The sequence below is a fragment of the Peromyscus eremicus genome, chromosome 9, assembly GCF_949786415.1.
Source record: "Peromyscus eremicus chromosome 9, PerEre_H2_v1, whole genome shotgun sequence".
Lineage (NCBI taxonomy): Eukaryota > Metazoa > Chordata > Mammalia > Rodentia > Cricetidae > Peromyscus > Peromyscus eremicus.
In genome coordinates this window covers 81,545,461-81,561,483 of record NC_081425.1, presented here as the reverse complement: position 1 = coordinate 81,561,483, position 16,023 = coordinate 81,545,461, and positions in this window count along the sequence as shown.

Here is a 16,023-nt window from a genome sequence, read left to right as displayed (position 1 = left end):
AGTCTTGAACGCATTGGCATAGGAGACCACTTTCTAAATAGAACACCAGTAGCACAGACACTGAGAGAAACAATCAATCAATGGGACCTCTTGAAACTGAGAAGCTTTTGTAGGGCAAAGGATACGGTCAACAAAGCAAAGCGACAGCCTACAGAATGGGAAAAGATCTTCACCAATCCCACATCTGACAGAGGACTGATATCCAGAATATATAAGGAACTCAAGAAATTAGACATCAAAATGCCCAACAGTCCAATTAAGAAATGGGCTATAGAACTAAACAGAGAATTCTCAACAGAGGAAACTCAAATGGCTGAAAGACATTTAAGGAATTGCTCAACATCCCTAATCATCAGGGAAATGCAAATCAAAACAACTCTGAGATACCACCTTACGCCTGTCAGAATGGCTAAGATCAAAAACACTGAAGACACCTTATGCTGGAGAGGATGTGGAGCTAGGGGAACTCTCCTCCACTGCTGGTGGGAATGCAAGCTTGTACAACCACTTTTGGTTCTTTCTTTTGTTTTTTCTTTGATTTGATATTTTGCTAAGGCTATACACTATAGATACTGAATGCCCCTTTAAGCCACCATTGAGTCAAATGACTGTATTTTCATAAATAAAAAGCAACTTTCAACTGTTCATTCTTTTTTTTTTTTTTTTTTTAAGATTTATTTTTATTTATTATGTATACAGTGTTCTGTCTGCATATACACCTGCAGGCCAGAAGAGGGCACCAGATTTCATTACGGATGGTAGTGAGCCACCATGTGGTTGCTGGGAATTGAACTCAGGACCTCTGGAAGAACAGGCAGTGCTCTTAACCGCTGAGCCATCTCTCCAGCCCCTCAACTGTTCATTCTTAATCTAGCTTTTTGGCTCAGGTGTGGTGTCACACTCCTTTAACCCTAGGACTCAACAGGGAGAGATGGATCTCTGAAAATTCCAGGTAGTTTTGGGTATATTGTGAGTTCCTAGCCTGATAGGGCTACAAAGAGAGATGGTGTCTTGGGTGTGGACTCCATCAAGTGGAGTCTTAACAATAAAAACCCGGGGTCAGATACTGAGGGTAAAAGCTGAAAGATTATTGAATCACAGCAGCAGCCACTAGAAACTTCTTATTCCTATGAATCCTCAGACCATATGCAGAGATCCTGTCTCCACATGTCATGTGCTTGTATAGAAGGTGTGAGCCTCCAATGTGGTGGGATCAAAGGCATGATCTTCCCAAGTGCTAAGATCAAAAGCCTGAGCCTCCCAAATGCTGGGATTAAAGGTGTTTTCCAACACCTCCTGGCCTCTATGATTAACCAGTGGCTAGCTCCACTCTCTGATTTCCAAGCAAGCGTCATTTGTCAGAACACAAACAAAGTATGTTGCAACAGATACCCACTTCATGATAAAAAAATGACCCATATTCTACACCTGACATCAAATGTTTAGCTGCTCAAAAAAAAAAAAAAAAAAACCACCCACAGTCTAGATACACATATGTTCATGACACGATCATTCACATCATATTTTGAGAAAGACACCTATGTTTTCTAAATCATCTCAAGAAGTGAGAACATTCAATACAGGATTATAAAGAAATAAAAAAAAACCTGTAGCTATTTGCCTCTGTTTTCCTTGAACTACAGCACCAGTGATGGCCACAATATAGAGACTAAAACATTCTAAGACGTATCGAGTCATGGCGTTTTAGGTGCTGTTGCCTTGACTATTGATTTCAAACTAATTTTTTTTTGTCAGAGCTGAGGACCGAACCCAGAGCCTTGCAGTTGCTAGGCAAGCGCTCTACCACTGAGCTAAATCCCCAACCCTCAAACTAATTTTTTTAAGATTCATTTATCTGTTTTTATGTGTATGGGTAGTTTGCCTGCTTTCTAGCCACCACAAGCATGCAATTTCACAGAGGCCAGAAGAGAGCAGTGGATTCCACCTTGAACTGGAGTTACAGAAGATTGTTAGCTACTCTATGGGTCCTCTGGGTGAGATACACATCCTCTTAAAGGATGTGTGATCTCTTCAGCCCCTGCACTTGACTTTTGTCCTTCCAGCCTTTCTAGTGTATTAGTGTGTTAGAGGGACTGGTTCACACCCAATGAAAGAGAGATGTTTCTGAACAATTGTAGGGAGAAGTCCATGAGGGAGGCATGGAAGACTGTCTTGGGATGCCAGGCATTCAAACAGAGTGCTCCAGGGTTCAGAATCATCTCTCAGCATCTCTTACTATCAGAGTTGGGGCAATTATGTCACCTCTCATCTAAATGACAATGCAGAAGAGGCCCATCAGATGAAATGAAGAATTGAGAAGATCCTTCTGGGGATGGAGATGGGGTAATAAAACCCTGTTGGTGCAGCAGCTAAGCAGTATTAAGAGGAAGCTTCATATTATCCTGGGGGGATGGTGCCTGCAACAAAAGCCACATGCCTCTGATAGACAGCATGTCTGTGCAAGGCATGAAAGGGAGAGGGATGGTTGAAGCTACTCTTTTACCACAGCAGATGACACTGTGTTTTGAGGAAAGGTTTCTTCTAGATGAGGGCATTATACTTCAGAAGTTCCCCTGGAACAGATCTGACCTGAGACTCACAATGAGTCAGAAATTTAATGTATGAAGAAATTCTCCTTGTAAGTTCCAATCTGGTTCTTTGAGACTATCATTTTAAAGAACTTTAAGCTTGAGAAGGATTTAAGTTCCTCCCTGGCACTGGTCACCTTCTCATTCTGATCTGACTCTGATACAATAAAGCATATCTGTAGATACACTGGAACTAGCTGAGACTTCATTCATCATACACTACCAATCACCAGCATGTGGCATGGGTCACACTGTCCATCTATCCATCATTGGGAAGAAGTCTGTATTAGGCCATGCCTTACTTCCATGTAAGTCCTCAGCAAAGCACTTGGCTCTTATGATAGATGCTACCAGACTAATTAGCATGGATTTTTCCCCCTTGTATTTGTGCAGGGAGATAACATTTTACTATCAGTCTTTCTCAGACTAAACTGTCCAGATTGTGCAATGTGGACTGGGGCACTTCTCCTCTCTCATATAAACATTCCTAACTTTGAAAGCATTCTGTCAGCTACTCACATTGACCAGTCTTGGGGTAGCCAAATAGAAATTCAAGCTTATCTTGATGTATTTCCTGTAGTATTTGTAGCAGATAAATGGAGTTATAGGTCAGGAATGTAACTCAGAGATACACTACTTGCCTGTAATGGGCAATGTGCTAAGTTCAATTTTAGTACTAGGGTTGAAGGGGATGGAAAATTAACCCTGTTACATTCTGTGAAGTGACACAGAGAAAACTGGAGGTTTCATAGAAACTTCTTAAATATTCTGACCTCTGTTTCTTGCCCTCAGTTAACTGTGGCAAACCTTCACTTTGTGGATGAAAATTACCAATGAAGGACATATATACACAGAGGCCATGAACATAGATACATACCTTATTAAATTCTGTGGTTGTTGTAATGGACTGGAAAGTGACTAATCTGGTAAAGGTAATGCAGACAAGCTTGTAGACATGCATTTATTTCCATCGGAACCACCTTATTGATGGAGAGAGGGAAAAGTCACAAATTGTTCTCTGAGCTGCATATAGGTGGGGGTGTCAGGTCCCCACACTATAAAGCTAGGACATCTGGTTTCCCATTCCTCACTTATGCTAGAATCTCTCCATCTGGTGTCCTCCTGTAAATACATTACTATGTGTTCCATTTGTGTGATTTGGGACTTTTGTTATTTTACTTTGGCTGCAAGAACTCAAAGAAACATAGAAGGCCAATATCAAACCATCACCTGAAAAACATGTTAAGGCAATGTGGACATCTGGAAACTGTAAATGTTCTAAGACTCTTGTTAGGCACAAACTGAACGAAAATGTCTCCTATAGATGCCTGGCTAACCGTTATTTATCGTCTTCCTCTTACTCTCTGCAAGAGCACAAACCTTCTGGTCAAAGTCCAGACAGTCTCTATGGCTTGTTCCTGTTTCACTGGAGCTAACAGCCTCCTAAATGAGCATGACATGTTCTGGATGATTCAAAATTGGTCCAGGTAACCCGCACTGCCTTCTGCTCTCATGCACATTCCTCCTAGATGTGAGCAGTCTATACCCCAGCCAGAGACAAGGGATTCCCAGAAGAAGAACTCCTGCATATGACCCTGAGATTAACATGTTGGAAGAAGAGACTAATGGCTGCATGTTGTCCTCTGATCCACAACCACGCTCTTTCACATTTGTGCCCACACACTTAAGTACACAGATAAATAAATGTGATAAAAATGTTGAAAACAGAATTCCACACCAGGCAACTCTGAACTCTGTATTGTAAAGTGACAAACACTTTTATGGTCAAATGATGAAAGAAAATCAAATTTCCCTCCAAGTTCTGTAAAAAGGGATGAAAGAAGAAGAGGCTGCCAGAATGATGCTAGGGAGGGGGCCACAAGGACTTTGGAGGTTCAGGAAGGATTATTGCATACAAAGGAAGGAGGGAGACTTGGATCTGTGTAGGACAATAGACCCACCCATCTGTGATGTTTTCTGAAGGGACAGAGACCAGAAAGGAGGTAGATTTGACAATCATGGGACAGTAGAGGGGAGACAATGTCTTTCCCCTTCACTCCCTGACAACTGTGGCACATTCCTCTACCATTTAGCACCTCCTGCGTTTTGTTTGGATTACTGTTTGCTGTGTCTTCATCTGCCCTTAACAGGTTCATTCATCTGACAATTATGGGAGGTTCCTAAAATGTCAGCAGGCATGAAGGGGTACCACTGAAGGTGGCATGTCACCTTCATCCAATAAGATGAGATACCATGCTTGGGGTTGTGCTGACATGCCACTGATCCCAGCACCATGGAAGTAGTGGCAGAAGGATCAGGAGTCTGAGGCAAGCCTGGGTTACCTGAGGTCCTATCTCAGACAATAATATAAATAAAATGAAGAAGAGCCTGTCTTCACAGTGGAGAGAGAGTTGACAGAGCAATCTGTGGAAACATGGCCTGACTTAGCCCTGTGTGCTCTCAGGTCTTTGCTCCCAGAGGATGTAGCAGTTGGGGAGCTGAAAGTCTGTACTGTGTGATAGACCAGCCTGGATTTCCTGCGGCAGGCAGAGCCCTCCCTTACCACCCATCAGAGCCAAGGCCTTTGAGACAATTGCTGGGTGTCAGCATATGAAAGCTTGAGGTATAAGTAGAGGGATGCTCTCCTAGCTCACATGCAAGCAGTAATAAGCAACTTTGACACTTCATAGAAGGACTTCATTGGGTCCTGGCTCACTGGAGTCTTACTGATACCTTTGACAGTGTGCAAAAGCAGGTTTAATATAGTAGTGGGCATGCCCAGAGGGTCTAAGCCAAAGCACAAAAATCTGTATGTAAACAAGACCCCCTAGGGTAGTGTTTCTCAACCTTCCTAATGCTGTGACAGTCTGAGGTAGAAGTCATTCCAGGGAGGGAGAAGCTGCCTGACTGAATTTGAGAAGCTCAGAAGCCAGGTACATACAGTTTATCACCTCTGAAACCTGACACGCAAGGAGAGTGCTCTTTTCCAAAGCAACTGTTGGCATTTTTGTGTTGGGAAGCACCTGTACACACACATTTCTGTTGTGTGTCTACTCTGAGCAACCTTACTTCTCACCACAGGACTTCACTGACACGTGTAGGATTTCCCATAATGCTCATCATCTTGCTTTTCTGGCCAATCAGCAGAGAGGAAAGGCCGGACTTAGTCTGGTTGCTTAGAGACCTCTGGAGAAGCCCACCTGTAATAAGAAAAGCTATTTCCTTCCAGACTCCATGCTTGAATAACAAAGAAAGGAAGCAGATCTCACAGATGCTCAGAGTAAGATGAAGTGAGTTATATGGCAGTTGAACTGAAGTCAGAAGGTTCCAGGGCGTTGTGAGATACCCAGCTGTGCCTAGATGCTTATGCTGAGGGTTAGATCTGGCCTGCATTGTGAACAGGGGCATTGTGGGGTTTAAATATGAAAAGGTCCCAATACACATGACAGCTGGAGGCTTACCTTAGTGCAGAGTCAAGAATCAATTTAAAATCACAAATATAAAATACCCCTTAACTTGAGGAGCCCATTTCTAAAGAAAACGGGATGAATGGAAATTACAACAAGAAGGGGCACCTGTTCTAAAGGTTAATGTGATGTTTTCAAGAGCTACTCTGCCTCATCTGACCAAGTCATTCTAGACCATTGCTCTCAAAGTTACAATCATAAAGAGTTTATTAAATATAATAATAGTTTATTAAAGATAATAAGTGACTAATTCCCATTCAATATAATGGCATACCTATATATTTTTTTGCATTCTTTAAGACAGGGATTACAGAGAAAGTCATTCCCCAAACTATAACCCTATCATGTCATTTCTGGACTGGAGCCAAGCTTTATATTTCAGAATTTAGCCCCAATGTCCTCACAGCATTGATTCCCATAGGAGTTCCATTATGCAGAGTTCTTTATAGCCTGTCCATAACAGATCATTACAGACTGCATTTCTTTGCTTAAGTCTACATTTCCCCAACCTCAACCACCTTTTCTTTATTTGGCCTATTTATACTGTAAGGTTTCGATTTTACCACATTTTTTTAAGGAAATAGTAATTTCTCTAGTATATTTTCTTGTTTATTATTTCTTTCCAGTTTTTAAGGTAAACACAAATTATTCTATGACTAAAACAAACTAGAATGAGAAAAACATTAATCAGTTTTTAATTTTTAACATTTAAATTTTATTGCCTTCTTGTATGTCTGTGTACCGTGTGCCTTTGGTATCCACAGAGGTCATAAGAGAGTAACAGACTCCCTGCAGCTAGATTTACAGGTATTTTTAAGCTGTTATTTGGAGTCTGGTATTCACACAGAGGTCCTCTGGAAGAACAGCTAGTGCTCTTAACAGCTGAGCCATGTCCAGCAACCTACATGTGCTCACCCACCCAGCTCCAAGTTGAGGTAGCTGCTCACCCATGTTCCCAATCACCCCTAATGGGGCAGCAGAGACACAGCAGGTACCAGTGGCCAGGACCCTGCTGCCAGCTCAAGGAGGCTTCAGGGGGCAGTGGCGTGGCACTGGTCAACAAGGAGAGCAAATCCCTCAACTGCTTGTTCAGCAAGGACACAGATCACATCCAGCACTCCCTCCTCTTTACCTGCAATGGCAACAGCAGCTGAGCAATGGCTCCCAGATCACCTCCATGCACTACACGACCAGGCTGTGCCACGCATTCAAAAAGAGCAGCACATGCAAGTAAGACCAGAAGTGCCAGTTCCCGGGGGGTTCCACCAGCTGTGCAGGCTCACTCGGCTTCCAAGTATAAGACCCGAGTTGTGCTACACCTTCCACAGATCACTTCCTGCCCTCTGGTCCAGGCTACCATATCATCCAGACAGCAGAGAAGCTGTAGCCTGAACTATTGTGGGAAGTTGTGGGGTTGGGGCACCTCTACAGACCTGTGAGCTGTGACTGTGTTAGGTAACAAAGTGCATATTTTTAATAGCCTGGTGGTCATATCTGCTTTTGAGATTCATGAAAATGGGTTTCTTACTCGAGTAGAAATGAAGCAGAGGTTAAAAAATGTCAGTGGTCTCTAATGGTAAAATTGAAATGAATACACAGATATTTGTGGACTAAAATCAAGACTATGGCATTGACAAATGATAAAATGAATGAAAGTATAACATTCCCTTTTTATGAAAAATAACACATCTTGAATTTTCCTTAAAGGCTCAAGAAGAGAGTAAGTACCGACTCCAGGAACCAGAGGTCACACTGGAGAACTCTGATCACAGAAACACTTGAACTGTTGCTTCTGCCTCTGCTTCCACTTCCACATCTGTTGTTGTTGCTCCTGCTTCTGCTGTTTCTACTTCTCATGCTTCTGCTTCCTCTCCAGAGGCTCCAGCCTCTGCTGCACCTGCTTCTGCTGCATGCGTTTACAGCTGTTGTTACTGCTGCTGCAGCACAAAGAAAATGAACCCACTCTACAAAGGCACAGTGGGAGTACTCACAGCTAGGATTCTGTTATTAAGAAGATAGGAGAAAAGGATAAGTAAGACCGTGACATATGTTGAAAATAGATAATCATTTTTGACTTACAAAACAAATTCTCTTTTGGGCTGACATTCATGATGAACATATTTTATTGTGATGGGTTTATACTCAAGGCCATAGTCAGGCATTTCCCATTATCACAATCATTTACATAGTTGGATCCCATTTCCACTTATATGGAAAGCAGTGTTGTATAAACACAATCATCACAGCTGGCAAATGTGAGGGAAGCCCATTGCCTGTCCTGTGGTTAGATGAATTCATCCACACAGAAGTCAGACTGCTGTTCCTTACCAAGAACCCACTTGCCTCCAGTTCCACTCACAGTACCTGACAGTGTCTCCGGACACAGATAGATCTGGCTCCTGTTTCATCTCTGACTTGAACTTGGATTTCTATGTCCCTGTCCCTGCAGGAAAGTGACACTGAACACTCCAGCATCTTCCTATTCTTGAATTTTTTTTGTCTGGCTTTTCTTTTTTTTTCAAAGTTAATTTTTAAAGACTTTTTTTTTTTTATTCATTTAACATACCAACCACAGATCCCTGTCTCATCCCTCCTTCTGCTTCTCCCCCAGGTTCTCCCCTGACCCACCCACGCCATTCTCTCCTCAAAAAGTGTAAGGGCTCATCCTAAGGGTAGTCAGCAGAGCCTGGTACGTTCAGTTGAGGCAGAATGGAGCCTCTCCTGTGCATCAAGGCTGAACAAGGCTTTTCTTACATTTCCTTCAATTTTGCTGATATCCCATGCTCTCAGCTTCTCCCACTTGGTCCTACTTATTTAAGTTCCTTCCATCTTCCCCTACAGTCCAGGAAAATTGCTTTTCGTCCCCTAACTGCTATATGTCTATCTGTGTGCCTGTCTCATTTATTGTTAATTTATGTATACTTCAATTCCAGTAGGTGTTTGTCTACTTACTACTGTAACCTCATTGGTTAGGTAGTGTGCTAGCATGCAGTAAGTGGCTACTCACAGTGTATTTATTGAATGAGTCAATGAAGTTTACCATCCCCACCAGGGTCCCTTCTGTCTTCTCCACCTCCTCCTCCTCTTCCAATCTTCCTGCCTTTTCAGTCATCTTGGCTATGCCTGGGATCCCAGGGTGTACGTGTTGAGCACCACTGGAATTCTGGAGACCCAGGCCCACAGACACCAGCCCATGGCCCCTGCTGCCTGGTAGCTATCAGTACCCTAAGAAGCCACCCATTTCAGCTCATAGCACCAAGGTCTCTGATAACTCTGGTGCCATCTCACAGAGCTGGGCAAGGGGAGGCAGGTCAGTCAGACAGTATAGAGACTCAGCACCAGGAACTGCTAGGTATTGGGCCTCAGACCCTGGCCCAGGTCATGACTAGGGTGGAGGCCATGCTTCAAGGCATTGGGAACTCTGAGCCCAGGCAAGTGGCAGCAGCTTGGTAAGGAGGCTGGGGACACCGAAGAGTAGCTGCTGCTCCAGGTGCACCCTACTAAGTCAGGATGAATTTCAGGACCTCCTCACTTCACTGAAGCAGATTCAGGCTCAACTGCTGCCCATTCTCTGCCTGAAGGGCATCTTAAGACTGCCACAGCACACTGAGGGCATGGGTGAGTAGTAGTTCCCTGTGGCCGCTCTGAACTTCCAGCCACCTCTTCTCTCTGTAGCTCACTCAGTGGGTCTAGGATCTGGTAGTGGGCACTACTCTACCTGAATGTCAAGGGTGACACCTTTTTCTTAGCCCACAGGGGAAGGGACCAATGGCTGGACATGAATTTATACCTACTGCCTCTGTTCTGATTCTCTCAGGGAACAATAACATGATAACAATAGCAAAAGCCTTTCCTTCCCTGTCCTGGTTGTCCTCAGTGGGACACAATGTCCAGTGTCACATGCAGGTGGTAGAACACCTTGGAAAGATGTGGGTCATCCTCTTTTCTAAACTCCTCACCATATGTTAGCCCTTGGGACCAGAAGTTAAAATCAGTAAGAAGATATTCTATGCTAGGGGTAGAAAGCCTAAGTTTTGATCTTGCCTATCCATTTCAGTATCACACGTGCCTTTTCTCTCTGTGCTTTTTTCCTTCTTGTTTCCTGAAGTTTGGTTCTTTGCTGGTCCAGATTACCTGTGAATTATGCACAATGCCATACATGTTTTGCTTTAGGAAGTTACATGACACCATGTGAAAATCCTGTAATGGTTGGTGAGGCTCAGTTCCCTCCCTGAGGGCTGAGTTCCCACTGGAGGAGAGCTGCTGACTGATTCCTGAGAGTGCTGTCCTTTGGAACCCTGTGTTCTTGATATGGAAGTTATTGATTCATAAGTGTATATTCAGTAAGGGGTCCTGCTGGGAGTTTGTTCCTGATGATAGGCTTGGGATGGATGTTCATGATGATGGGCTGGGAGTGGAAGGCATAGAGCAGAGGAAAGAGGAGATCTCGCATTCATGGTGTGTATCCTTGCAGGAACTTTACCTTATCACGTTTAAATGCTGTGATTAGCATGTGCTCTATCTATTGTTTATATTCTAACAAAATAGAAAACTATGGCGGCTGTGGTTAAAATGCTCAAGAAGGATTTAATGCCAAGAATTTGAATTATTTTGTATTGTTTATTTAATACATTCAACCCTTGAAAGAGCATGTGAGTGAGCCTTCTGTGGGTCCTGCCTTTGTTAATTGTGGATTAATCCACATAATAAAATCAATAAGCATAAGCTGGTAAAGGAAAGAGAATGAAAGGAGCTGGAAAAAATGCTTTAGCAATTTGTGGGCCATAGTTTAAGAAGACCTGTTTCTGTGGCCATTAAAAGTCCCCATAATGAAAGACATTATTTTACAAGCTGTTCCTGGTTGCAGCACCTATCTCCATCTCCATCCTCCTTTCTCTAGGTGGAAGACATCACATACAGAGAGGCTAAACTGCCAACCACATAACAGAGCACTTCAGGAGTGTCCCTGCTGTCTCCTCCTTGGACTTCTGGCTTTTGCACTCTTTTCCTCACATCCACACTCTGTCCCAGTAGCTGTGGTTATTGCAGTTCCTGGGCCGAGACCTTTGTCTTTTCCTATAGCCCTTTGAAGTTGCTCAGAAGGGGCTGTCACATGTCCTAGGAGGAGAAGGACAAAATCAAAATGACTTTTCCCTTCTAATTAGTTCTATTTATTTCTGAAGAAGGAAGTTTGTCAAAGATCTAAAAATCTTGCTGAAGAAGCACAGAATTAGAGGGCAACCAAGAGGTCTTCACAGGGATGTGTGTGCATCAGCCCGAGGGTTAATCTCTGGCCTAAGGTAACTAGTGGACATTACCACTCATATCTAACATCCCCCAATACCTGGTAGTTAAGGTGTTTCTCTGGTCTGTCCTTTAGCTTATCCTGACCTCCAAAGAAGGAAATAGCATAAGGTTGATATTCATCTCTAGGACTGTGATTTCAGATCCATTTCCCCATATCCCCAAATTATAATAGTCAAGAAACCCATAGAACAGTACATTACATTGAAGTGAATGTTGCTTTATTTTATAGATGAGAAGAATTTAGAACAGCACTTGAGAGGGCAAGACACTACCCAGAGCCATTTTTTCCTAGGCAGGGTTTCTCTGTGTAGCTTTGCACCTTTCCTGGAACTCACTTGGTAGCCCAGGCTGGCCTGGAACTCACAGAGATCCACCTGCCTCTACCTCCCAAGTGCTGGGATTAAAGGCATGCACCACCAATGCCTGGCCCCAGAGCCATTTGTTAACAAGGTGATGATGTTTGAGTCAATGGTTGTCTCTGTGTCTTTTTAAATCTGTGATAGGAAAACACATGTTGGGTTCAGGAAAAAACAGGATCTCCTGCTCTGGGACAGATATGCTGCTGTTGAGCATGTCATGAATTACTTTCACATCTCCCTGACTTGTGCAAACCCCTGTGTCACACGGTGGTTTATTAGCATTTCTTTACATTAGTTTCCCAAGCACAGCAGGACAAGAATTGATTTTAGGCCACAGGTCCAGGTAATAGTCCATTTTGGGGATATTAAGGCAGGAACTCAGTCACATCACATCCACTGTCAAGAGCGGAGAGATGGAAATGCAGCCATGCTGCCTGCTTGTCTCTGCATATGCTCCAGCTTCTTCACTGTGACACAGTTCAGGTCCCAGCAATGAAGTGGTTCTGCACACTTTAGGGTGAGACCTCCATCTGATTAACAATCTATAAATCTCCAACAGATGTACTCAAAGTCAACTTAATCTAAAGAATTCCTCATTGAGGCTCTCTCTTCCCAGGTGACTCTAGTTTGAGTAGGCATCAGAATAATTAAAAACTAACACTCACACTGCCCCAGCATCATTGTTATGCTTCGTGGCTATAGGTAACATGAAAGAGAAAATTTTAAATGAGCTAGCAACATTGAACAACCTCAGTAGACATTTCAGCCATTTGGTGTCCTTCCTACAAACCCAAATAACTCTGATTTCTATTTCTCTTGCTTGCTTTGTATCCATTTTCTGTAAGCCCCTAGTGATTTCACCAAGCTATTCCAAAGACCTGATTCTAGAAGAACTAAAGATACACCACAGTGCTTCACAGGTAAAAATCACTTGACCTGTTACTAAGTCTTGTGGGAGAAAGACATCAAATGAAAAATCACTGTTCCTGGTTGTAGACCAACAAGGTAGATATCCAGGGTGTTCAGGATCTTTCTCCCTCCTTCAGATTGATCAAATACTTCCCAAATCTTGTATTGAGGTGATGTTGTCCCCTGTGTAGACAAAGATGATAGTGCTGGTCAGAAGAGCAGGGTTATTACTCCAGAGGGGCAGAGCAAGGTAAAATGTGCAAGTAGTCAGTTCCCTGCTGAGCAGAATGTCAGCTACTGTTTTCTCAGGTCCAGACAGGAAGAGGTAGGACTCCTTCTATCAGGAAAATTTTTTCTTAAAGTCTTCTCAATGATGGAATGTTCACCTGGTAGCTCCTGAAATGAATTAGCCTCAGTGAGAGCTCTGCAAAATCCGTTGATATAGGCCTTCCAAAGTGAGGTCTAGTATAGTGTTCATGACTGTGAGTAGTATTCGGCTTTAATAAAGTAGTGTACTATACCAGTCCTGGTCCCTTGCTTGGGTATTAATCATTTCATCCATCTCTTAATTAGTATCTGGTAATTTTTACTGTAATAGTAGTAATTTTACTAATCATAGAGGCCATGTTTGAGACCTCTCTTTATATTCCAGTATCCATTCCTGGGATTGGGTATAAAAGCTCACAAATGATCCTTAGCATGGCAAGACAACATCACACTGCCTCCAATTATGGGTGTGCCTTTCATCCCTCTTATCAAAAAATAGATTTTGCATTGAGAAGGTTACAGTTAACATGTAATACAGCCAGGAAATAAAACAGCATCATTCTTGATTCAGTAATATAAGTGACCTTGTTTTCACCCCAAAATCACAGTGATCAGAAAAATCTTGAGGTCTCTTGCTCCAAGTTAAAGATAGGTTTACTCTCCATCTCACATTCATGGGTTTGTTGTCTACATTCAGTTGTTTCATTATTAGGTGGTCTCAGGGATGCTATCCTGGTCAGATCGAAAGCCATCTAGGACTTCATGAATTTCCTGGAAAAATGTAAACATATCCTTGTCTCAAGGTTAGATTATCAGGCCCTCTCCATTGATTAATTTTTATATCTTTTGACTTAACATATTCTTTAGGCTGTGTTACTGTAAGGCAAAATGCTTTAAGGGAAGCAGAAAAGGATTATCCTTTAAAGTGGAAAAATTGATGGTTGACTTGGATAAATGTAATATTGTGTGTAGATTTACCTAGGTTCCTAAATATTGCCCTTTTATTTTTGAAACTTGCCATTTAATTATTTGACGGTGTTTGACAATAGCTGGATCTTGTGGATAGTAAGGGATTTTAGTAACATGATTAATATTCCATAAAGTATAAAATTCTTGAAGGTGTTGGCTAGTACAAAGAAGATCATTTCCAGTTTTAAGGTGTAATGGGAGTCCTAGAAAGGACACCCATAAAGAGCTAATTGACAAAGTCAAGTTTTAGATAAGACACAACTGTATTTTTGTGGAGGTTTCAGTGACCCATGCTAAACATGGGTTGTGCTCTGCAACTGACTAGCTAGAGAGAGGCATCATGCATGCCTGTAGTGAGCCTATTCTGAGCATAGACATCTAGATACTTGATGGCTGAGAAAGAATAATTTTAGATGAAAACTACCAAATACTCTAACTTCTACTGATTGCTTTTTTGTTTAACCCATTTTGGCTTCCAAGGGAATTTGAGCAACATGCAATTATTTTGTCTTGTTGGATACTACATTTAGATTATCTAGTAGAAATCCCTTTTTTAATATTCACTCTTATTTTTAAACCCAGCTAAGCCTGTTTACATTGTTTTAACTTCTTTTTTCTCATTCTATAATCAAATAATACTCAGTTTATTTAATGTAAATAAATATAAACCAGCGGCAATGATTTATTATGATTTTTTCATTATGATCTTCCCAATTCCACAACTCCAATACCTTTTGTTTTTGTTGTTGTTTTGCAGAAGCATATAGCAAATAATTTTTTTTTAATTTTTATTTTGCAATACAGTCCAGTTCTACATATCTGCCACAGATTCCCCTGTTGTCCCCCTCCAGCCCCTCTCACTCTCCCCCAGCCCACCCCCCATTCCCACGTCCTCCAGGACGAAGCCTACCCCGCGGACTGAGATCAACCTGGTAGACTCAGTCTAGGCAGGTCCAGTCCCCTCCTCCCAGGCCAAGCCAAGCGACCCTGCATAGGCCCCAGGTTTTAAACAGCCGACTCATGCAATGAGCACAGGACCCATCCCACTGCCTGTATGCCTCTGATATACAAAAATATAAATTTGGAAGAACTAAGTTTTACTAATCACAAATACAAGGAATATGGGTGGTGTCCTGGCTTTCAATTTCTGAAAGACATACAATTAAAATGTCTCCATTATTAATGTTAAAGACAAGACAAAATTTCTTTTGCTAGCACTGTGCACATTGGATGCGTGCATTACTGGACCAGGCATAAGCAGGGAAAGCCCCTACAGTCTCAGTAACAGACAACTCATGGCACCAAGCCTTTGGTTAAGGCTCCTGCCAGCAACCTGAATCAAGGCTGCTTCTAGCTTTTCTCCTAGGCAAGCTCTTTGTTCTGTGTTCTCTGGAGACAAATGAGTGAGCAGTTCACTCTTACTGTCGTGTTTTAATAGAATTGAATTTATTACTTGTTTATTTACCTAATTACAAAGCAAGTTCCTTGAAATAAAGGAAAAGTGAGAAGTTCCACTGAAACACATCATGCAGGTTATTTCTTTCAGTGTAAAGTCTGTCAGCAAGGTAAACTGTCTGTGTAAACAAACTTCATTCATTTTTAATCATTGCTTTTGGCCTAATCTTGAAAATATGAACAGCATTCTAACTGAAGCTTTTCCCTGTAAACTGAAATAGATTTGTAATTAGCATGACCACAAGCATAGTTTTAGAAGACTTTAAAGAATTTTATTATTTATATGGTGATCATCATTAACTTGTATGACCTAATTGTGTGTAACAGGTTACAAAGAGTTGAAAGCTTTTCGTATGATTAGGATTTTACAATTTTTATCCCTGCTGAGTTTGAGTTTTAAAAATTTGGATTGAAGATTTAACTTAAAATCCTTTAGCCTCAAATATAAAACTTAAATAAATACAGTTCATAGAATTGAATTTTGTTTTATTTTTTACTCATTCAGGGTGTACCATTATAGAATATCACAGTTTCTTACATGACTCAGTTTATGCAGAGAGGTTAAAGCTGAACAAAGTTGGGAAAGACAAAGAGGCTAGATGTATTATCTTCAAGTGCATTTCTGCTAGCCTAAATAGACCTTAGGTATTTAAGAGCCTTTTTTTTATCAAATATACCAAATTTATCAGTCACATATTTGTT